The sequence below is a fragment of the Lissotriton helveticus genome, chromosome 2_1, assembly GCF_964261635.1.
Source record: "Lissotriton helveticus chromosome 2_1, aLisHel1.1, whole genome shotgun sequence".
Classification (NCBI taxonomy): domain Eukaryota; kingdom Metazoa; phylum Chordata; class Amphibia; order Caudata; family Salamandridae; genus Lissotriton; species Lissotriton helveticus.
The window spans coordinates 567,679,259-567,701,838 of record NC_136059.1 but is presented as its reverse complement, the minus strand read 5'-3'; the positions used below and the strand labels follow the sequence as shown (position 1 = coordinate 567,701,838).

Sequence of the window (22,580 nt, the reverse complement as noted above, 5' to 3'; positions counted from 1 at the left end):
GAGCAGCTAGAGTGAAGGTTGAGGTCTGGCAGGGGTAGGATCCTGAAGGGTGGTTTCCTCTACAAGAGTAGCCCTCTGTCTAGGCTTTTCCACCCCCCCATTTCCTGTTGTCCTAGCCAAGTTAGCTCATCCTGCTGATCCTGGGCAGATAGGTGAAGGGGTTAATTCTAGTAGTCTTGGAAGCTGAGAAGAACCCTGCCCTGGGAGCTGAATTAAGAGTTCCCCTGTGCCCCTAGTCTGTCCAGTAAGGAGGGATAGGGGATTAGTGCTGAGGAAGAGCTCTGTGGATTTATTCTGAAGGAGCCTCCCCGTTTTTATCCCCCCTCCTCGCTATAGTGTGGAAAGGAAGTACTTCCACTGGACAATTTCAAGATTTCCTTACCACGGACTGGTCCTGTGACGTGTGGCAAGCCTCCCCGCCTGTTAAGTAGAAAGTGTGGGGTGAGGAACTTGTTCACTGCCTTCAACTGGGAGCAGGACCTCTGGGACACTGATTGCGCATTGTGCCAGCACCCTCGCGGGATCCACTGAGCCTGAGAAGCCTTGTGAGGCTTCCCTTCGTGAGCGGGACCCCGGGGGCGCCTACCGCGCTTTAGTCGCGTTGCCTGTAGCGACCTAGCTGAGAGGAAAGTGAAGGCGCCATTGCGCATGCCCCGTCTGATGCTGATGTCCCCGGAAGGAGGGGCAAAGAGGTGAGCAGGCCCAAGAGTGTAGCGTCCTTCCTTGGAGCGGGAGCAGTGGGAGGCGGCATCGGCACGAGCGCTACCGCGCATGCCCGCCGGAGGAGTGTCTTCGAAGACCAGCGCTGAGGAGAGGCGCCGGAGGCTTCTTCAGCTGGCCGAGTGATCGGCTCGTTTCCTCCTGCTCGAGCGCCGCGCTGAGGAGCCGGCCCGGGCAGGGAGGGAGAGATACAAGGCCCGGTAGGGGTCTGAGGGCATTGTGGTGTCTGCCTTTGTTGTCTCCTGCGTAAGTGCAGCGCGGAGGAGTCGGCCCGAGCTGGGGAGCACTGAGGAGTCTTCTGAGGCGAGAGAGCCTCTTCAGCCTTGGTTCCTCAGCCCCTCGCGTTTGTTATTCCTTTACCTCTGGCGCAGGACTATTCCATCAACAACACTAACAAGTAAGGAGGTAGTTACGTGGGGGAGTGACTTCCACAAGATTAACCGGTGATATAGATTGAGACTCTGTCTCTGGGAATACAGCGTCCATGAGGAATCCCTGACTGGGTTCTATTGGAAGCTGACTTAAGTGGTTCTTAACCAATTTATTTTTAACAAGATAAGAAGGAGAACTGTAATGTTATTCATGTAAAGGAAAGTGTTACCCTGATCTAATTTAAGTGCTGATCTTGCCAAACTTTAAAGTAATGCTGTAATGAGAGATGATATAAAGTAAGCAGAGTACAGTAAATGCCTAACTGAGCTATAAAAGTGTAAGAGTTACCTGCCAGTTTTGGTTAAGCGCTCTGTCTATACTATAAATGCTGGTTGTTAATATGATTTAGAACTTAAAAGTATTCTTGCTATATCCCAAACAAACTGAAGTGTAATTTTGTAGTGAACTCTGAAAGTAAAAGTGCAAAGATATTATTTTTATAAACCAGTACATATTTTTACAACAAATTGGTGTAGTGTCCTTTTTAAGTGATATTGTGTGGATTTACTGCTGGGTGGTCTGCAACCTTCACACTGTGCCTCTAGAATTGCATGCCATACCCCTAGGCCGGGCTACCCTAGGTAACCTGACATCCCAGGTTCTAACATTTGGTGCCTAGCGGTGGGATACTGACTTGGTTGCAGCTACTCATTAGTAATTCAACGCAATACACTGACCTACACCAAGAGTTTTCTCCTTGCGGCCCTCCTAATTTGAATTTTGTTTTTCCAAATTTATTTCTGGTGGTGGGTGGAGGTTAACCTCAGGTCACTTCTTGGTTTTCTCCTGTGTGTTAATTTTATTTTATAAGTGAAAGATGGAGTTGAATTTTAAAGAGCTAGAATCCAATACTGTGGCCCAACTCAGAGAATGGTGTCAGCAACAAGGGGTATTCTTTAACAAAGGTGCCAAGAAAGGCGAGTTGCTGACAAGCATAAGGGCATGGGTGGAAGCTCATTTAAGGGAAGAACCAGATACCGAAGAGAGTGACGGGGACACTGTCCTTGAGACTGCAATGTTGAACCAAGCTGGAAGGGGGAATCTGCTGACAGGTCCCAGGACACCTTCGAGGGAGGGCAGCAGCGTCTCAGACAGGGGTTTAACTGACGCCGAGCTAGAAGATAGGAGGGAGGAGAGGAGAATGAAGTTGGAATTAGCAAGGATGGATATGGAAAGGGAGGAAAGGAGGTTAGCCCATGAGCGAACCATCAAAGAGATGGACCTACAAGCCTTAATACAAAGGCCTCCCAATCCAGATAATGGTGGCAGCGAAACTAAGGTGAACACCAGGGAACCCAGACCCTATTTACCCAAAGATGTCCTCGCTAGTTACACCCCAGGCGATGACACTGCCAAATGGCTGGCCGCCTACGAAGTTTCTCTAAGGGCTCACGGGATCTTAGAAACTCACTGGGGAGGTGGGCTGTATAAATACATGCCCCCTGCTGGCAGGGACACCAAGTTGGCTCTGGAGCAGGATGAGCAAACCCACTACCCTACAATGAAGGTGGCACTGGTGAAGAAGTTTGGACTTACCCCTGAAAGATACAGACAGAAATTCAGGGGAAGTCACAAACTGAGTACCCAGAATTGGGTAGACTTTTTAGACTACGCCAAGAAAGCTTTGGAGGGTTGGGTCAAGGGCAGCGAGGTGAAAGATTATGAGGGGCTGTACAATCTATTTTTGAAAGAACACCTCCTCGAGAAATGTTTTCCCGAGTTGCGCCAACACCTGGTGGACAGCAAGCTGACCAATCCCCGGAAGCTTGCAGAGGAGGCGGACACTTGGGCAAGTACCCGGGTGTCCTCAAAGGGAACTGGAGGGGATTCTCAAAAAGCCGGACAGGGCGCCCCCCAGAGGAAGGAGGGGGGAGATAAAAAGAAGGAGTTCTCCAAAGGTCCCCAAAATAATTTCAAAGGTAAGGGAGCAGGTTTCACCCCTAGGGCAAACCCGCCCAGAAACCCTAATCCTGGCCAAAGCCAGCAGCCAAGGGTTCTCCACTGTTTTGAATGTGGTGGTGTTGGACATTATAAGGGAGATGTCAGATGCCCAAAGAGACCACCCCCTCCCACCGGAGGAAAGTCACCGGGAGTAGCTAGTGTAGCGCTCGGGGAGGAGTTGCCCTTAGATAAGGGGGTGAGTGGGCGGGTGTCACCTTAGTGTCCCTGGGAGAGCGGGAGATGGTTCCAAAGATCCAGGTGCCCCCAAATACTACAAAGTATGGGCAATGGGTTACCATCAATGGCCAAAGAGGGGAGGCTCTGAGAGATACAGGAGCCAGTATGACTATGGTGAGAAGTCAACTGGTGTCTCCAGAGCAGGTTGTTCCTAATGTACTCCACCCCGCCGCGATGGCTGACGGCAGAATGGGCCACTATCTAGTGGCTGAGGTTCCCTTTGAGTGGGAAGGGGTTGCAGGTTCACTTCGAGTTGCCGTAAGCCCTGCCGTGCCAGTTGATTGTCTGTTGGGGAATGACATGGAGCACAACACTTGGAGAGAGGTGGAATACCGGACGCATTCTGCGATGCTGGGTACACCTGACTGGGCCTGTGTAAGCACACGGTCTGCGACTGCCCGGAGAGGGAGTTCGCCTGGGTTGGAGCCTGGAACAATGGCCCAACCCGCTGCTAAAAAGGGACAGACCCGGAGACAGGGAGAGCCTGCTCCGGCTTCCACACCCCATGAGACAGATCGGCCACCTGCGGTGGTAGGCCAGGAGTCCATGGAGGGGGAAGTAGACTCTCTGGAGGATTTACCCATCCCTGCTGAGTGGGGTGTGGAGGGAGGACCTACCAGAGAGGAATTCTGTAAGGGGCAGAGGGAGTGCCCTACCCTTGAGGGACTGAGGTGTCAGGCTGAAGCCCAGGCAGCAGGTGATGCTACGGGACACCACCATATTTACTGGGAGGATGGACTCCTCTACAGTGAACCCAAGGTACCCCTACCTGGCTCATCAAGGGCCTTGGTGGTCCCGCAGCAATACCGAGCCTTTCTGCTGGAATTGGCTCATGCAATACCACTGGCAGGACACTTAGGCCAGGACAAGACCTTTGCACGGCTTGTCCTCCACTTTTACTGGCCTCAGATGAAAGTGGCGTCCAACACATACTGTCGGACATGTGTATCCTGCCAGGCCAGTGGGAAAACAGGGGTGAAGCTAAAGGCTCCCCTGGAACCACTTCCAGTCGTTAGCACCCCCTTTGAAAGGGTGGGCATCGACATTGTAGGGCCATTGGATCCACCAACAACAGCTGGTCACAGGTTTATCCTGGTTCTGGTGGATCATGCCACCCGGTACCCAGAGGCCATCCCTCTGAGGACTGTTACTGCACCTGTGGTGGCTAGGGCCCTGATGGGAATCTTTACTCGTGTAGGATTCCCCAAGGAAGTTGTGTCCGACAGGGGGACCAACTTCCTGTCAGCTTACATGCGGACAATGTGGAAGGAGTGTGGAGTGACCTACCGGTTCACCACTCCTTATCACCCCCAGTCAAATGGACTGGTTGAGAGGTTTAATAAGACCCTGAAGGGCATGATAAGAAGTCTGCCGGAGAGCTTACGGAGGAAATGGGACGTCCTCCTGCCTTGCTTGCTGTTCTCTTACAGAGAGGTGCCGCAGAAGGGAGTGGGCTTCAGCCCTTTTGAATTGTTGTATGGGCACCCTGTGCGTGGGCCTCTCAGCCTGGTGAAGGATGGATGGGAAAAGTCTCCCAGAAAACCTCCTCAGGCTGTGGTGAGCTACATGCTGGCCTGCAGAAGCCAGATGGCCAAGTTGTGGAAGCAGGCTTCTGACAACTTGGAGGCCAGCCAGGCAGTAATGAAGGAATGGTATGACCAAAATGCTCACCCGGTGGAGTTGGAGCCTGGCCAAAAAGTATGGGTGATGGAACCTGGAGAGCTAAGTGCCCTTCAAGATCGTTGGACAGGCCCATTTGAGGTGTTGGAAAAGAAGGGTAAGGCCACTTACTTGGTGGATCTTAAGACCCCGCGACAGCCCCTACGGGTGCTGCATGCCAATCGCCTCAAACCCCACCATGAGAGGCCAGAGGTCATCCTGATGTTGGTGACCGATGGTGCCGAGGAAGCAGAAAGCGAGCCTCTCCCGGATCTCTTTTCATGCCAAGAGAAGGATGGGTCGGTGGATGGAGTGATTCTCTCCCCATCCCTAACTCCTGAGCAACGAGAGGATTGCCGCCAGGTATTGGAGCAGTACTCTTCTCTGTTCTCCCTTGTCCCGGGAAGAACCCACCTGTGTACCCATGATGTGGACACAGGAGACAGCCCCCCAGTGAAGTCAAAGACCTACAGGCTGTCAGACAAGGTGAAGGCTAGCATCCATGGAGAGGTTGCCAAGATGCTAGAGCTAGGAGTGATAGAACCTTCCAACAGCCCTTGGTCCAGTCCGGTGGTGCTAGTGCCAAAAGCCGCCCCACCAGGCACCACACCAGAACTGAGGTTCTGTGTGATTACCGAGGACTGAACTCAGTTACAAAGACTGATGCTCATCCGATCCCTAGGGTGGATGAGTTAATTGACCGGCTAGGAGCTGCCCAATACCTAAGTACCTTTGACCTCACTTCAGGGTACTGGCAGATCTCCTTGACAGATGGAGCAAAGGAAAGGTCAGCCTTCTCCACGCCTGAGGGACACTTCCAGTTTTGTGTGATGCCCTTTGGGCTCAAGAACGCCCCTGCCACATTTCAGCGGCTGGTGAACCAGGTCCTCTCTGGAATGGAGAGTTTCTCTGCTGCCTACCTGGATGACATTGCTGTCTTCAGTAGCAGTTGGGAGGACCATTTGCAACATTTGCAAGCAGTTCTCCAGGCCCTGAAAAAGGCTGGATTGACAATCAAGGCCAGCAAATGCCAGATTGGGCAGGGGTCGGTTGTGTACCTTGGACACTTGGTGGGTAGGGGGTCAGTGCAGCCCCTGCAGGCGAAGATTGAGGCAATCATGGCCTGGGAACCCCCCAAGACACAGACTGAGGTCCAAGCTTTCCTGGGCCTCACAGGTTACTACCGTCGCTTTGTGAAGGGGTATGGCACTATTGTAGCGCCCCTCACAGAGCTCACCTCCAAGAAACAACCTCGACGGGTAGTTTGGACAAAGGCTTGTCAGCAAGCCTTTGAAAAGTTGAAGCAGGCAATGTGTGTAGCACCGGTCCCGAGGGCCCCAGACTTCTCCAAGGAGTTCATTGTCCAAACAGATGCATCAGAACATGGCATTGGGGCAGTGTTATCGCAACTAAATGAAGAGGGCCTGGATCAGCCTGTAGTCTTCTTATCCAGGAGACTGCTTCCCCGGGAACAGAAGTGGAGTGCAATTGAGCGGGAAGCTTTTGCGGTGGTGTGGGCTCTGAAGAAGCTGCGGCCATACCCCTTTGGCTCGCACTTCCTGGTTCAGACTGACCACCGACCCCTTCGTTGGCTGATGCAAATGAAGGGGGAAAATCCCAAGCTGTTGAGGTGGTCTATCTCCCTACAGGGAATGGACTTCCGGGTGGAACATCGGCCTGGAGTGGACCATGCCAATGCAGACGGTCTCTCCAGGTATTTCCGCCTTAGTGATGAGGACTCCCAAGGGGTTGGGTAGTTCTCCCCACTTTCAGCTGGGGGGGACGCGTGTTAGACCTGTCTGGTTTTTTTTCGTAGTCCCTCCAATTATTATTTATTTTGTCCCCTTTTTGCCCCTCATACCCTTAATAATTTTTGTGTCTACTAGTTTTTATAGGTGTTGGCCAAGGGGATAGGTGTTCTTTTTCCTCTCATAGTCTTTCACCTCAGGCCCAGAGGCCTGTTTTGACAGGAAAAGTTGGAACCACAAAATGGTGGCTACCAACTGCCCTAACTGCCAAGCCTAGAACTTGTCCATAGACTAGTATAGGGCGTTCCAGAACCTTCTGGTCCATTCTGGACCACTGAGGGGGCAGCCTATATAAGGCGGAATGCTGGACAGCCATTTTGTCTGTCAGTGAGGAGCAGCTAGAGTGAAGGTTGAGGTCTGGCAGGGGTAGGATCCTGAAGGGTGGTTTCCTCTACAAGAGTAGCCCTCTGTCTAGGCTTTTCCACCCCCCCATTTCCTGTTGTCCTAGCCAAGTTAGCTCATCCTGCTGATCCTGGGCAGATAGGTGAAGGGGTTAATTCTAGTAGTCTTGGAAGCTGAGAAGAACCCTGCCCTGGGAGCTGAATTAAGAGTTCCCCTGTGCCCCTAGTCTGTCCAGTAAGGAGGGATAGGGGATTAGTGCTGAGGAAGAGCTCTGTGGATTTATTCTGAAGGAGCCTCCCCGTTTTTATCCCCCCTCCTCGCTATAGTGTGGAAAGGAAGTACTTCCACTGGACAATTTCAAGATTTCCTTACCACGGACTGGTCCTGTGACGTGTGGCAAGCCTCCCCGCCTGTTAAGTAGAAAGTGTGGGGTGAGGAACTTGTTCACTGCCTTCAACTGGGAGCAGGACCTCTGTGACACTGATTGCGCATTGTGCCAGCACCCTCGCGGGATCCACTGAGCCTGAGAAGCCTTGTGAGGCTTCCCTTCGTGAGCGGGACCCCGGGGGCGCCTACCGCGCTTTAGTCGCGTTGCCTGTAGCGACCTAGCTGAGAGGAAAGTGAAGGCGCCATTGCGCATGCCCCGTCTGATGCTGATGTCCCCGGAAGGAGGGGCAAAGAGGTGAGCAGGCCCAAGAGTGTAGCGTCCTTCCTTGGAGCGGGAGCAGTGGGAGGCGGCATCGGCACGAGCGCTACCGCGCATGCCCGCCGGAGGAGTGTCTTCGAAGACCAGCGCTGAGGAGAGGCGCCGGAGGCTTCTTCAGCTGGCCGAGTGATCGGCTCGTTTCCTCCTGCTCGAGCGCCACGCTGAGGAGCCGGCCCGGGCAGGGAGGGAGAGATACAAGGCCCGGTAGGGGTCTGAGGGCATTGTGGTGTCTGCCTTTGTTGTCTCCTGCGTAAGTGCAGCGCGGAGGAGTCGGCCCGAGCTGGGGAGCACTGAGGAGTCTTCTGAGGCGAGAGAGCCTCTTCAGCCTTGGTTCCTCAGCCCCTCGCGTTTGTTATTCCTTTACCTCTGGCGCAGGACTATTCCATCAACAACACTAACAAGTAAGGAGGTAGTTACGTGGGGGAGTGACTTCCACAAGATTAACCGGTGATATAGATTGAGACTCTGTCTCTGGGAATACAGCGTCCATGAGGAATCCCTGACTGGGTTCTATTGGAAGCTGATTTAAGTGGTTCTTAACCAATTTCTTTTTAACAAGATAAGAAGGAGAACTGTAATGTTATTCATGTAAAGGAAAGTGTTACCCTGATCTAATTTAAGTGCTGATCTTGCCAAACTTTAAAGTAATGCTGTAATGAGAGATGATATAAAGTAAGCAGAGTACAGTAAATGCCTAACTGAGCTATAAAAGTGTAAGAGTTACCTGCCAGTTTTGGTTAAGCGATCTGTCTATACTATAAATGCTGGTTGTTAATATGATTTAGAACTTAAAAGTATTCTTGCTATATCCCAAACAAACTGAAGTGTAATTTTGTAGTGAACTCTGAAAGTAAAAGTGCAAAGATATTATTTTTATAAACCAGTACATATTTTTACAACAAATTGGTGTAGTGTCCTTTTTAAGTGATATTGTGTGGATTTACTGCTGGGTGGTCTGCAACCTTCACACTGTGCCTCTAGAATTGCATGCCATACCCCTAGGCCGGGCTACCCTAGGTAACCTGACATCCCAGGTTCTAACAGGGATGTTATCACCTGTACTATTTAGGATGCGCCATTTTCGTCTAATGATCTTTTGGATACTCGACGATGCTGTGCTGAAAGTGGTCACGCACGCTAGTTTGTTGAGAGGGGGTTTCTCAACGGGTGGTGATAGGAGTGCCTCTCGGTTATTGTTCGAAGCCCTTTTACAAGATTTTCTTATCAGTGAGCTTGGATAGAGGCGTTGTATGAGTTTGCTTGACAGGTCTTTGGCTTGCGACTGGAAATCAGCTTTCTCTGAGCAATTCCTCCGGACCCTGAGAAATTGCCCAAAGGGTAAATTTTCTCTATGGGAGCGGGGATGATGGCTATCGAACCTGAGTAGTGAGTTACGAGCCATTGGTTTACGGTACAGGCTGCTCGTAAGATGTCCTTCTTTGGGGATGATCAGCAGATCCAGGAATGGGAGTTCCGTTCTGCTATGTTCTATGGTGAACCTTAAGAATGGATTCTGTGAGTTAAGCCAGGTTAGAAATGTCGCAAGTGACTGGCTGTCTCCACGCCACACCACCAAGACGTCATCAATGTACCTCTTCCACAACACCGTCTGATGGAAATACGGATTGTTGTGGTTGAGGACACGATGAGTCTCAAAATGGTGGACATACAGATTGGCCAGGCTGGGCGCAAATTTACTGCCCATCGATGTCCCGGATATTTGTAGGTATAGAGATTCCTCAAACCTAAAGAAATTCTCTGTCATGGCAATTCTCGCAAACTCCATGATGAAATGTATGGGTGTGATGCTTTCATGGGAAGTGGTCTCTAAAAGTTCTTGCACAGTCTGTAGGGTTTCAACTTGTGGAATACAAGTATATAATGATTCCACATCGAAACTGACAAGAATGTCAGATTCGGTATTGAACTCAACTTCAGGTAATAGACGCAAGACATCTTTAGTGTCCTGAAGATAGGTTGGCATCGTCTTGACCAAAGGACCTAGGAAAACATCTACAAACGATGACAAGGGTTCCAAAAGAGACCCAATGCCCGAGATGATTGGACGTCCTGGAGGAGGCCTTGCCGTTTTGTGTATTTTCGGCAGGGTGTAGAAGTACGGAGTGACTGGATGAGATGTTACTAGGAATTTAGCCTCTTGTGGTGTTATCCAGCCCTCCGCACTTGCTTCCTCGACCAGATGTTTGATTTCATTAAGAAGTCTTGGAGTTGGATCTTCGTCGAGAAGTGTGTAGGAGTTGGTGTTACCTAACTGCCTCAGACATTCTGTCCGATAGGCGGTGGTGTCCTGTATGACTATCGCACCCCCCTTGTCAGCTGGTTTGATCGTGATTTTTGTGTCGTTGGACAGCATATCTAATGCCTGCCTCTCAATCTTGGAAAGGTTTTGATAACTATTGTGTCCCGAGAGATTTAGGGAATTCATCTCATGTAACACAGCGGTTTCGAAAGTGCCAACTCTCGATGGCACTTGTTGAAGAAGGGGCATGAAGGTTGATTTAGTTTTCAATCCTGTGTTCATGTCCGCACTCAATTGTGTGTTATCCTTGTTGTTCTCTTTAAAGAAAAAATGCAATCTTACTGTCCGGAATTTTTTTTCAATTTCGGTGCGTAATTGGAAAGCGTCTCCACTATTAGAGGGGACGAAACCAAGGCCCTTGTTAAGCACCTGATGCTCTAAGGGGGACAGGTTCCGAGTGCTAAGATTGACCACCAGATCTTCATTGGGTTTAGATATATTATCTACTGGCCTCGCTTGCTGCGAGTAATCTGTGGCTCTTGTTCGTCTGCCCACTGCACTTGATTCTGACCTCTCCGTCTCCCTCGGTTCCAGCCACGGCCCTGTCCTAAAAAAGCCTGACTGTCGTAGTATTGAGGCTGCATTGGATAGTGAGGCATGGGTGGCGGGAACTGTGGATACCCCCATGGAGCAGGAGGCCACCATGGTCCTTGTTGGTACATATTGCCTCGTCCACCCCGTCTGCGGTTAGAACGGTTGTTGCGACCTTTACCCCTCCACTGAGATGTGTTGCTACTGTCTGAGTCAGAAGACTCAGGATCAGAAGAGGTTGCATAATTAGATCCATATGTATTCCCTTGTTTGTTGGAATCAACAGAGATATAGTTGTCACTAATATATGGATAAATCTTCTCATGAGAGAATTTTGCTAAATCCTTTTTGAATTTGTCAATTTTAGCAAAGAATATCGGATCTTTATATTCTTTGTTGGCTTTGTTGGAGTCTTCTTGCTGTTTCTCAAACCGTTTGGTTGTCAATGTGGTTTTAATTTGGCCTTCTAGAATCTGTATCTCTACTAATATAGCATCTGCCATCCTTTTTGCAGTTGTGATGATAAGGATAAGCCAGTCACGTGTGCAGCGCCAGGCTATAAGTGCCCAATCTTTGACTGTTAGAAATAGTCTGGGTGCATTCGTGACAATAAGGCCTGTGGGGGCACATTTACCATGTAGGTATTCGGCCATGATCTGTCCGTGTACTATCGTGCGTGAGTGACTTTTCTTAAGGTTAAGAACTGTGTCCCAATCGCCTACAGGTGTAGTAATTTTCGTAGGTACCAAATCCAGCATACTGGGATTCTCATTAAGAATGGAGGAAAGAGTCTCGTCATCAAAACCGAGGCCTGCAAACTCTGCCATGTTGTCATGTGAACCAAAATCGAATTGAAAATGACCTCGCCTGTTCGACTAGCCTTTTAGTGACCGGACCCGCAGCCGTGGCTGCACTCAGAATATCAAACAACAAACTTTAAACAGGGTCCAAGGGGAATCTGTATTTATAGACCAGCTTGTATCTTGTCCCCCAACTGAACAATCTTTTAACACACAAAAGATATCAAGGGTCTATTATGAATACCACTGTCTCCGGTACCCGTTTGTGGTATCCGCGAGTACCTATACCAACTCGTTATCTTGAAAACTTGTCTAGGAGAAGAAGGGTGAGAATAGAAATAAACAGAAAGTGAAAATACCCATCAGCCCACACATTGGCGGTACTTCATCATCTGGGTTGAAAAAGAGAAAAAACCAGACACCTCCTCAGGAGATTCCTTGAGGATAGCTAGTATGAGGTCATTCGATCGGACCGTCAACCAAAAGATGAAGAGTGTTGTAAAGCTGAAGGGCAAGTTGCAGTGCAAAGAAAATTGTGAAAATGGTGTAAACACAAATGTATATAGTCGTGGTTTAAAAATACCTGTATTGATGTCTAAAGAAAGCTTTATTAGATACGACCATCAAAACGGCATGTTTAAAAGAACAGAGTGAGAATAGTGTGTAAAAAATTATGTCAAGATACCTCTCCGCCGGTTCTACTTCCGTCCCGGCTGTAACGTCAGACGTATCCGAATAAATAGTTGTGTAAAGCAGTGACTGGTAAGTACCAATGTGGAGCACTAATACAGCTCTCGGCCACGCGGTGTATGAGTGAATCCGCATGACATTATATCCATCTGTCCAATATCCCTGAAGAAGTCTTGGGCTTCACCCTGACGAAACACGTGTTGGCTGGGCACCTGGAAAATTAATAAACCTGACAAAGGAGAAAAACGTCATCTGGATCATATATTTTGTGATCGTGTTATTGTTGCAATACTCTCAGTATTAATACTGTAAATTCAAAATTACGTGTGCACAGGTCTTCTGTATTTATGTTTTGAGGACTGTGGTCCGATTTGGAGGTTGTGGGTTATCCTCTTACCTGTAGCACCGTTGAAAACTTGTGTTGGACTATATTAACGTTGGAATCAGAGGCGCCATCACTTGCCACATCACTATCAACGCAGTTATTAGTATTAAACTGGCTACATGCTGCATATATCTAGGCTTCATAATATTAGACATGTCCACAATGCCTTTGCAAAGGCACCGGAACTCAGCACACCGCAGCTCTTTTATTAGCCGATATTGATAAAGCATTTGATTCACTTAGCTGGGATTATTTATTCCTTCTCCTACAAGCTCCTAACATTGGTCCGAGGTTCCTGTCATACATTTGCCTCCTTTACACAAGCCTCTCTGCTTCGGTACGCGTGGCTGGGGCACGATCTGACCAATGCCCAATCCATTGGGGTACGAGGCAAGGGTGCTTGCTATCCCCCCAATTATTCGCACTAGCGATCAAGTCACTTGCCAAATGGGTGAGGCGGGACCCCCTGGTGCGTGGGTTCGAATGGTCTGCGGAGACATCTGAAAGGATTGCATTATACGGGGAAGGTGCATTATTTTTCCTTACAGACCCAGGTTTCACTAGTTCGCGAATCATGCAAATGCTTCACGTATTTTGAGAAACCTCCGGACTATGCACTAACCCGGCGAAATCAGTACTATTCCCAGTTTGTGGAGACCAAGGAAGGGACATGTGTGTGACCCACCTGACCCATGCCATGGGGGGGTTCCAGTACCTGGGCGTATATATTTTACCTTGTCCGACTCTCTCCTGGTCACTCAATATCCATCCCCAATTACCATGTCTTCCAAGAGGAGGTGAAGGCATAATCTCCTCTACCCCTATCTTTATTTTGGCGGTCTGCCCTCTTCAAAATGGTCTCCCTGCCGCGTTTACTGTATCGGCTCCAAACCTTCCCTTACGCTATTCCACAGCTGTGGTTCCAGCAGATTAACGCCATCCTTAATCGTTTCCTATGTGGGGGTGGGGCTGTCAGAGTCGCTCTCCGGACCTGTCCGCAGTCCATTTATTGTGAGGGAATCGACGCGGCTGATCTATACGCCTACTACTTTGCTTCTCACCTACTCAATATAAACAAATGGTGGTACAGTGCACAGACGGACCTGCATTCGTAGTTCAGAGACGTGTGATGGGTAATCAAACTTTATTAGACCTTCTCTACAATTGGACAAATATTGATCACCTACCCTCAGCGTCTAAAGTGGCAATTCAATTATGGCGACACATGGTCAGGAGAAAGGGATGGGAGGAGCGGCTAACACAGGCGACCCCACTTTGGCATGGAACCTACCTTTGGCAGGTTGCTGCACTACCTGGGTTCCATGCATAGGACCTTATCGGGCTTTCTACACTATGGTAAATAATGAAAGGGACAGTGCACACGTCCTTTCAACAGCTACAAGCTGAATATCGTCTTCACTGCAGCAGTTTTACAGGTATTTACAGCTCAGACATGCACTGACACTGCACATCCGGTCCCTAACAGACCTGCCCGAGTTTCCCTCACATGAAGGGTGACTGTAGATGGAAGACATGGATGCCCATAAGATCAGGCAAATCTACTAAACATTAGTCACACATAATAAAACCACACTTGGGCGCTGCGGGTGGCGTTGGAGGGTGACATTGCAGACCTCTCTGACGATGACTGGACAGAGGCTCTGGTCAGCCCCAGTGGCGCCAGCATCGCAACATGGTACCACCTAATCCTGTTTTAATGCATGCAATGAGTGTATTACACGAGGTCCTGCCTCTGGCGTATGGGTCTGATATTGTCCCCCACATGTCTCAGATGTGACGAGGAGGAAGGGACATTACTCCACACAGTATGAAGTTACAGGGCCCTCCAGCTCTTTTTGGCGTAGTGTGACCTCCTGTCTAGAACAAGTACTGTCTTGACGCCTCCCCTTTGAACCTAAACTATTTCTCCTACATTGTACAGATGGGATTGGTGGAAACAGATACAAGCAACAACTCTTGTTCCTGGGGCTCACGCTGGCCAAGAGAGACATAGCCCAACACTGGAAGGGGATGTCTCCACCATCAGTGGGTGGGTGTAAACATGCCATGGATAAATGCATGGGAATGGAATTAGCAGTGTTCTGGGCCCAGGGCTGCCCACAGAAACATAAGAAAATCTGGACACCTTGGGCTGAATACAGGGACATAGACCTGCCTTCCACACGACCCCCAGAATCCCTCATCGAGCAACAAATACATCTATGTGAACACAAACATACTCATAGCTTGTAGACCTCATCATTCAAGTGCTGTTGATAGATATTCTGGGCGGGGTGGTACCTGGTCTGTGCCAAGTTTTTCTCCTTAGTTTCCGTTTATTCCTTTGTTGATGTTTTGAATTATAGGTACTATTCCAGCAATGTATTACAACTCAATGTTTATGTATGGCCTTTCTGGCTACGCTGTACTGCCAAAAACGTCAATAAAATGTGTTATAAAAAAAAGAAAGCAAACAAAAGAGCCCTGAATAATAATGAGGGACACGCTAATGATGACATACAAAAGGCAAGGCAGCGACAAGTTGAAATGTGTTTCTACTTACAGTACCATGTCAAATGTTTTCCAAAGAGTAATCAACAACACCTTGGGTTTTCGACTATCTGGGGTGTTTAGGTTTGAAAAGCCAATGTTCTCATTCAGGAAAGCAACTAATATTAAAGATCTAGTGGTACATACCCAGCCAAGAAAGCCTACGGACCAGAACAATCATCCCACCCTTTGGAATCTCCCACTTCCTTTTGGTCACTCACCATGTGGTAAATGCATCGTATGCCCTCTGACTAAGTGAGCAAAGGAGTTGGACTTGGGGCTGTGGACCCCTTGGAAATTGAAGAATCAGACTATATTGTAACACCATGAATGTGGTGTATGTAATAAAGTGTCCATGCAATCTCATGTATGTGGAAATGATGATCAGAAAGTTATGCACAGTACTATTCGGTGTAGGAGAAATGCTACAAAACGTACACAATATTATATAGAGGAGATAGAATGGTATATGTTAGAGAGACTAAACGGGGGCTTATGGTGGCACTGTGAAGTAGCTGGTCTAAAGACCAATATATCCTTTGGGGGTGTCCGGAATCAGTCTAGACACCAGTCCCTTAGTTTATGTTGTCTAAACATGCAGATCCTATGTATTTTTAGGAACTACACAACACTGGGGAAAATACATTATCCTGTTAATTTTTTTCTTTTTAGTCTTTCACTTTCCTCTTTTAACCCTTTTACTGCGGCGGAAATTCCGCCACGGTGCGGCACCTTTGATGTGTGGGCGGGGTCGCGTCGGTCAACGGACGTGCGCAGCACTACGGAGGTAGTGCGTGCGACGGCCGTTGGCTGACAGAAGCACGCAATGAGTTAAAATGTTGGCATGCAAGTAATTGCTTTTGTGAATTGATGAGTGGGCGTGGTCGCGTCGGCCAACGGACGTGCGCAGCACTACGGAGGTAGTGCGCACAACGGCCGTTGGTCGACAGAAGCACGCAACGAGTTAAAATGTTGGCATGTAAGTAATTGCTTTTGTGAATCTACCCCAAGGTGTTTGTACCACTTCACATGGGAAACACCCACCATGAGATTTACTTTTTTGCAGGATTAAAACAGAAATCCCTTTGGCTAAAGTACTTATTATCTGATTTCCATGCTGCGCTATGAGATAGCATTCCTCATCACGCTCTTATGGTTTTTTCTTAAGCTGATTGAAAAACGCACAAAAATACATCAGCAGCCAGGCAGAGCTCCAGAGCATTGTGCCATAAGGTATACACAGGGCTGGCCCTAGGCATGGGCAGTGTGGGCAGCTGCCCAGGGTCCCGTTCTCAGCCCACGAACATGGGGGCCCGCACCAGTGTGTCACAGCCAGGCCACGGCATACTGGTCCTGTCCTGACCCCTGCTCATATAATTTGAGAGCAAGGTGTCTCCCTGCAATTGTGCCCACATGAGGGGTCACCGCCCCTGGACCACGCAAGCATGGTTTAGTGAGGCAAGACCTACCGGCGAGGGGCCTTCCCATGGGCCCAGTTGTAAGGAGACACAATCTGCAGGTTTGCCCTGCAATCAGGCCTCCTACCCTACTGCCCATTCACAGGCACCATGAGATGGCCACGTTCTAGAGAAGTCGTAACCCTTTCAGATAAAAAACAGCTCTCTTCCATTTAGCCCTTCATGAGCTGCTAAGACGTGCTTGTAGGTGGCTGAGAGGGGGGCCTGCAGCCCAGGAGGGGCCTGCACAAAGCAGCTTTAGGGGCATCTGATGAGATCCATGAAGCCCTGAATGTGTCAAGTTGTATGCAAATTAGAGGGACCTCTCACATTCCCTTTCTGCCCAGGGCCCCCAAAATTGTAGAACCGTCCCTGGGCGTACAATATCAACTGAAGAGAAAAGTCATGCGAGGGGAGTGGTGTCCAAGACAGCAGTGCTTAATTTGAGCCAGTGATTTCTGGTGCCTGATACCGGGCACCCTGAACGTGCATCTGCTTGTCTCATTTGCAGATGAGCACACGGGGAACTAGAATAGTCTGAATTGTCACACTTGACGGTTAGTAGTTGTGTTGGTACTATCACTGGTCTCCTGGCATGGGCAATGGGAGTTGTAAGCTGTAGTAGCCTCCTGACAAGACCCTGGCACTAAATGTTTTACAAATTAAGCACTGCAAGAGAGTCTGCTCATTGGTTTGTTTTCCGTCGATTTTCCGTCCTGTGCCTCCTACCATGATGTGTTTTCCACATGCAAGGTATCTGAAAAGTTCAGAAATATAACTAAAAAAACTCACTCAAAAAACACAAACACGCTGGGCCCATCACAATACTGCCACAGATCTCAAGACTTTCTGAAAAGTCCCTCAACAATGCAGCCTTACAAAGAAAGGCCACGCCAGGGTTAGCGGAGTTCCTTCTCTTCATCCTGTTTACTGCTGCAGGATATACACAACGCCCAGTGATCTCAAAATGATTTCATTATAAATGCTTTTCTTGGAAGCATGAGACTCCAGGGCTCCCAGATGATATATTTTATTAACTGAATAATAGTTTGTGATTTACAGAGAACAACGAGTTCAATATGTTCTGGAAAGGTCGTGTGCATGAATTCACTCGACACGTTATTTTGTTAATTACATGGAACCGCAAGTACAAAAAGCCCTGGGAAGGGTGTGGCATTTTTCAACAAATGAACACCTTAAAACCGAATGACTGAGCAAGAAGGTACAAACCACTCCCTGGATTAACAATAACATAGCTCCTTGTGTACAAACGCTCTGCTGTGCTGTCAAGCGAGCCAATCATTGGGAAACCTGCATTTACCTACGACTGGATTGGCATTTTTGTGCATGTAAGGACTAGGAACAAAACGAGGGTACATATGACCCAGTCTGCCTCTGTTTAAATAGCAATGACGTGGCAACAGTCCATCAGCGCTCCTCGACCATTCTAAACCCAAAATGTGGAATTTTATAAATATCAAAATACAAGTGTGGGCCACCCAGGGTTACTACCTGGCCATTGTATTACCAGCATGGCTAGAATTAGATGGTCCAGGCCAGTACAAAACGTAGGAAATCCCCCTAGAGCCGGTATTTTTTACTATTATCTGACATACTTGAAATAGTAAATACAAGCAGAAAGTGTGCCCTGGGGCTGCATAATGACCCATAACCGATAGCCATAGTAAACAAAGACAGCAAAGCCAAGTTGAAAACAAGCAGTGACAATACCAATATTTCTGGCTTATGAATGAAAGCGCCTTCGGTTTAATGATGGGTTTGGGCACTTAATAAGTCATTATAGAAGCACTTGTATTTGTTTGTTGTTGTGCAGGAAGGTGTTCCTTCCTGCACAAAAACAATCACACCTACAACGCAGACATCCTTGCACCATGGCGCAAGGGTGCTTGCGTTGGTGCATGGCAGCCCATTGTGTGCCAGCGCAGGGGAAAAGGACATAAATGCGTTGTATTTCATAGATATGGCGTATTCCTGCCCTTTTCTCTTGACTCAAGGCAGTGCCACAAGATTCCTAGTGACACTGCCCTGCATCGAAATCTCGTAAATGAGGCTCTAAGTGCCAAAATGTTGGCCATCATTGAACTGTAAAACAATGCTACACTATGGACAACAACATTCCGTAATGGTCTCCCAAACGTGATGTGGCGTACTGCAGATAAAATGAGAAGCAAGGAAGTGACCCATTAGCACTGCCTTGAGATCTGTAGTATTGTCTTAAAAAATATTAAAGTAACAGATTAGAAGCAGAGAAATGTAAGTGGAACTATAAAAGAAGAAATCTGAAACCTAAAGGCCTGGCCAACCAGCTCTGACACTGAGGCATACCCATTTTCAGGTGAATGTACTTATGTGATCAGAAAATGCCATCATGCACAGGTCAAGAGACCCAATGACTTATGCAGACTAAACCATTAACCCATACAGTATGCTATTATGGATGGATGCAGAGGTACATGACGCTCAAACAGACCAATTACAGAACAGAGCTGAACCAAAGTCCCTCTAAATACCTTTGTAGATATATATTTATAATTGTGGATGTATGTATTATTTAATGATTTATTTTCTTTGTGACAACATCCTTGCAGACAGCTAAAACGAGATTGTAGCAAGAAGTATTACATTGCAAATCTTCTCCCCCTAGAGTTTGTCAGGAGTGGAATCAACACCAAAAAATCCTTCCCTAAAAAGGTAATCTGTGACATTTCATTTAACAAAATCCCTATCTGTAGACTTGAAAGCATAGGAAAAATCCACACTTATATGTCTCTTGACTTTAACATGTGCTGTTTATAATCAATATCAGGCTTCCTGCGTTTATCATACCTTTTCATAATGAACAGAGCAGACCTATGGCATTGGAAATATTTTTCATAGTGAATCAATCAGGCCTCTAGCTGTGATCACTGGTTGGTCACCATAATCAACCAAAACGTACTATGTTGGTTATAACTCATTCCACAAGGTAACCGTTAAGTTTAACCATAGTAAATTTACAAATATGTACACAATGCAGTGGTCAAAACAATATAAAACCCCTGCTAACAGAGCCTCATAAGGATTCACATATTGCAAATTGCAAATCCCCATGGCATGTTAGGGTGGGTCGCCAACACCGAAACCCTTGCCTTCTAAGGTAATCTGCAAGATTCCATGTAACAAAATACCTGCCAACATAATATCAAGTGCTCCCGCGTAGTCGTAGGTCGAAGCACGCACCGCCCCGTAGAGGGACAGGAAGACTCCTGTGATGAAGCATGACACTATAGGATTCGTAGTGTGTGAGGGGTATTTTAAAAACAAATAGTGCTTTTTCCTGGACTTTTGATGGGAATAAGCTAAAGTCACACATCACGAGCAAATATTAAAACCTAAAAAGTAAGAAAAAGGATAGAATCCCGTTGTTTATACATAGTCTCACTGGAGGTAGGTTCTATCCGTTACCTTCATACTCCCCCTCTTTGTTAATACCTGCCTCCAGGCTTTAGCACAGTGTCATAACAAGCGATAATGCAAATTTTGTGTAGTCATACTTACTTTTCATTCTTCCTACCCCACAATTGGACCATTGTTCAATTTTACATTTAAGCCCTGATGAAGTTCAATGTTAATTGAACGAAATGCGTTGGCTGGAGCTTGCCTTTCGATACCATTTGAATAAAGGAGAAATAAATATAAAGGAACATTTGTCCGTATATCATATCTTTGAGAAAAAAGAAAACCCAGTGTGCACCTTTCCAAAATAATCAATTTCTCGATCTGCAGTGCAGTTTGCACCCAACAACGGCTGGTGCAGGATTTTTGTGCACACTTCCATAGATTACTGTGACATTTTTATACATGGAACGTAGCAGTGAAGTTCAGCTTTCATAGTCTGCCGTTGTTCTGTCCTTTTGAGGTAAACAATTACAGTCAGGTTAAAAATATATACTGTTGTATATTCTTACTTGGAGTCTGTAGTCCTTTCTTAGTGTTCCTACCTTCTCTATCTCCCATAGTACCTAAGTGTGTTCTATCTGGTGTGTGGGGATTCTACCCTTGGTAGTTGGTCTGGTCAGCTGTGGGGTTTTACTGCTCTGCTGTCTTATCTTGTCTAACTTAATAAACCTATCTTAATTACCTGAAGACGTGTCCTGCTGCCTACTTAATTTATTTACAACATTTTGGCGACATCTGAAGCTGGCCAGACCAGAGGAGAAGACCAGGTAGACCAGCGCAGCATGAGCAAGACCTCACCAAAAAGAACCCATCTAACTGCGGCTTGCAACAAGTTGAAAATAATTCAAAAACCTGTGTACGCAAAAAGACTGAAGAAAGCAGCCGCAAATTACAAGATAAATCAAGCAAAGAAGTGTGAGATTAATAGGCCGCAACCTAGCCTTGTGAAACACGCGAAATGAAGTAGCTACAAGTAACAGAGAAACCCTAACAAGACTTCGCCGCATTTCAGCATTAATTGAGGTAACTTTATTGTATTTGCTAAGAAAATCTCCGTCAAGGAAAGGGACCGTTAACTCATTTAACATTTGACAACAAGTCTTCCTCAGATGTTACCTCAATAAGTTGAACGGTAGAGACTACGATAAAGCAATTGCCAGCCTTTATTCTTCTGCTAGAATTGGAAAGTTTAGAAAAAATGAGGAATTTGTAACTTACGTTTTTTAACAAACTGCTACTGTCATTCATTTGCCTAGCATTGTAGACGTTTCTTATCACAGTTGCTGCCGAAAACGGATGATTTACGGACAGGGATATGAGAGGGGGAAGAGGAGATCAGTCATGTTTGAGCCCAGCAGTCAGCTGTTGATTGTAGGTGACCGATCGTTCTTCGAATCGACTGCCACCAGTCTTGCCGTTTATCTGCAAGAAGATCCTCCTACTGAGTTGTCATCTTCGTTATGATGACGTATGAGAATTTTCATGGAGTCCTAGTGAAAAGACTGTCTAGTGTCAACATCACCGCATCGAGGGAGTTGTAGGTACGTAAAGGTTGTGATGGAGGGCAACGTATGACGTTATGACGCCACACAGGTCAGCCATTTTACAGTTTGGTTTCCACAGTAACACGGAGATTGCAACGCTGCTGACAGCCCATCTTCAACACGGAGTCCATGGTGCATCATTCCGGTCTGATGCTTGGTGTTCGGTAGGTGATTTGACAGACTATTGTGTAGTAAAAGAAGCGCTAGCAGTTATCGCAATGAGGTTATGCCACTGATGTATAAGATTTACGACATGATTTGTGCCTGAACTTCATAACTCGAGGCAGACAAGATTTTCATGCAAAATAAGTGAAAGTAATCACAGCGTGTCTTTTCTGTTATGCATCTGTATGCTGGTTATGTGCTCAGAGAAGAAGAACAGTATTGCATTCTATGTCAGGACAGGAGGCTCCGATTATGCTTTCTCATTTCTTTTAATGAAATGCTCAGCAGCCAATAAAAGTAACCAAAAACTACATTTCCCATGAACACTAGGGAATGACCATAGAGACTACAGTATAAAAGGTCCCAACACTAGTCCTTCTTCCTCTTTCTTTGCTGCTCCGCAGCCAGTTAAGTGTTTCTTTATATTCATGCTTACTTGTTTGCTAAATGCTTGCTGTACTTTGGTGTTTTCAGACTTGTGTTTGGCAAATTGCTGCAGCGCGCTGTGTTCGCGCTCCGTTCCGCTCAGGCTTCTGCTGTTTTGCGTGTGAGCTTCCGTTTTTCGTCCGTTCGGCATTTTGATAGTTGGGAGCGTGTGTACACCTCCGTTTTCAGTCTGAGCGCTTGTTGCTGCTTACGGACTTTGTGGAGCGGGAGCAGGGGTTCCGACTCGCGCAGGGAGCGCGAGCGCTCTCGAGTCGGGTTTCTGGTGTCAGGCGGCGGTCGCGCATGCGCGCTGCTTCTTTCCGGCGTCTGGACATTCTCCTCAGCGCCGGTTGAGTGACGGAGCCGTTTTTCAACGCCCATGCCCACAGCCTGTATCAGATTAACCCC

At 47.5% G+C, this 22,580-nt stretch overlaps 1 long non-coding RNA gene across 1 annotated transcript in view; it reads right to left on the bottom strand.

Moving 5' to 3' along the window:
* The window catches only part of LOC144818139 (uncharacterized), a 40,061-nt gene extending 18,043 nt beyond the window's left edge, over nucleotides 1–22,018 (bottom strand). The window contains exon 1 of the long non-coding RNA XR_013607051.1: nucleotides 21,256–22,018. This is a non-coding gene — a long non-coding RNA (uncharacterized LOC144818139). The remainder of the gene's footprint in view (nucleotides 1–21,255) is intronic.
* Nucleotides 22,019–22,580: the final 562 nt, after the last annotated feature.